Source organism: Pteropus vampyrus, unplaced genomic scaffold, assembly GCF_000151845.1.
Source record: "Pteropus vampyrus isolate Shadow unplaced genomic scaffold, Pvam_2.0 Scaffold30, whole genome shotgun sequence".
Taxonomy (NCBI): Eukaryota; Metazoa; Chordata; class Mammalia; order Chiroptera; family Pteropodidae; genus Pteropus; species Pteropus vampyrus.
The window spans coordinates 3,687,889-3,690,463 of record NW_011888811.1 but is presented as its reverse complement, the minus strand read 5'-3'; positions in this window follow the sequence as shown (position 1 = coordinate 3,690,463).

Below are 2,575 nucleotides of genomic sequence, written 5' to 3'. Positions count from 1 at the left end.
CTAAAGAATCATGGAGATAATAATGCCACGTGACTTCTAAAAATTTGGCTTCCTCTTGACTATTCAGAGGGCCCTGGGATGGCCCCTGGCTCCTGGAAGTTGCCTGAATATTTCTAGCCGGTCCAGCTCTCTGTACCCCACTTTGCTCTCAAATGTGTTCACAGCTCCCACTCTTCTTCCTCCCATCCTATTTAAGAACAAGCTGACGCTAATTTGTATTGATTTGCAAACTTTATTGGAGATTCAATGATACAAGAAACATAGAAAATCAAACTTAAATTGGATATGAGACATTTTTGCTTTGGACTCCACTGCTCAGGCCCTGACTGAAGGAGGTTCTGTCACCCTGTCCCCAGCTTGGAACCACACCATAAGAGCTGTTCTTTGTCAGGTACAAAGTAGCATTGTCTTCAGATAAAAATTATGTATCTGCAGAGTTAACTCAAACCCTTGATTGATCACTCTGAGATACATTACACTCTGAGATACATTACACTCTGAGATACATTAGAACACATCACAGTCCTGGCTATTCCTGAATACAACAGACAGTATTTGTGAAAATGAAAAGGTTATTTGGGTGATCTTTCTAAAGTGAGTGTATGAGTTCTGTAGGACATAGGTCAGTGTGTGTGTGTGTGTGTGCGTATCTTTGTAAACATATGTCTCTCTATCCTTTGCTATCATGATCTCGAAAGTTTTTATTTTATTAATACATAGAATATGCAATCTATACCAGTAAGTCATTAATGACTTACTATTATCTTCACTACAGACTACTGGCAATTGAAATGATTTTTTTCCTCCTCTAAAGATTCCTGCTTCACATTTGTTTTAATAGTATTAGGAGTAGTAGGTGTAGTAAAGTTTTTTGTGGGTAAGATTTTTTTTTTTCATTTTACAAATTAATCTTTTATGCTAAGCAGTTTGTCAAGGATTTGTAAGAGAAAGACAACTCTGGAAAACTGCCTCCTATGATTGTACCAATAGCAGGTAGCAGTCACCCTGGAGGTTGGTTACTGTGCCCCCAACACCCACCACTTCCCAAATCAACACGAAATTGGGAAAAAGTAACTTCTCGATCTGGGAGAACGAATGGGTTTGGAGTAGCACGTGAGTATCAACTCTATGCACTTCAGAAAGAGCAGAAGGCAGCCCTCCAGCAATTTTGGCTTGTCCTTCACACAGTGTCCCCCTACTCAAAATTAGAAACTTTCACCACAGCTGTCTGAGTTTCTTTCATTCCTTTTTGGATAACTACACTGTTCATTTGGAAGAGATCATGTTGATGGGATATCTGCCATCATAACTGAGTGTGAACCAAGGGAAAAATAGTCAGATCATCTGCCTCAACAGATGATGACTTGTGCTGGGTTGGAAAGGTAGATCATTTGGATCGCTTTGGGGGAGACAGACATACTTGGAGAATAGAGAGAGGGCAGTAATTTTTATTTTTCCTAAGCTACAGGATTTGCCTCTGGGGAAAATTGCAAACTAGGTGAGATTCAGTTCGTGGGTGGCCGCTCACTGTCTGATCAGCATTCAACCTTTAGTGCTTTCCTTTGCCATGCAATCCTCCCACACGTCCCCCTTCTCAGTCTCTTTACATCTCTCCTGCCCAGAATCGATCGAATGATGGGGCATCCCCAAAAGAGCCCTTTTCAAACAACAGATGTCTCACTTCTATGGTCTTACAGACTTCTGCATTAGCACAGGGGTACCAGTTGAAGGCAGATTATACCTTTTCGATTATCTCTCACTTTTTTAGTATGATGCTAAGTAAATCTCATTCCTAGTGTGGGTCAGAGGTATGATATACCCCTGAACAGACAGGAGAATCAGAGATTGGACTTATTCGCGGCACACAGGCCTCTTCTTTTCTGTGCTCATTCGATGACTCTTTCTTTGTTCTGCATTCGCCTCAGATATGCTGGCCAGAAATGGGACCCCTTTAATTTTAGTACCTTGCAATGCTTTTCTTTCAAATAAAAATTTGCATGACAAAAGTTACCACAAGGGATTTCTTAAAACAAAACTGAGTCTTTCGAAATAGAGATGCTGACTCCTTTAAAACAGCAAAGCACACACTAGATATATTTGATGTAATTAAAACAAGTAAAATCTATAGTATCAGGATCTAAGCCAGTCCCCTTGACAAGTCACCGACTTTCATTTAAAGCCTTCCTATTTTAATGTCATTCTTTTAAGAAAGATGTATTAGTGAGAAATGTTTAAAAAAAAAAAAAAACACAATCAAGGGCAAAAGCAGTGAAATGATTGAAGATGCATTTTCCATCTGTAGGGTTTACTGGGATTACTTAGGCTAGACAAAAATCCATGAAGGTCATAAAGACATTTTTATCATTTTAGACTGATGTATGCCATTTTTTATATTGCCTTTGCAATACACATTAAAATTTTAAAGAGTAAGCTGTTACATTAAAAAGCAGTGACTTAAAAATTTATCAGCTCCACCCTTACATAGTTTAACAGGGTTTTTTACTTCTATTGCTTTAGAAATACACAAAGAATTCATTTTTTAAATTGCTAATGTGGTGCCTTTTACAGGTGACAA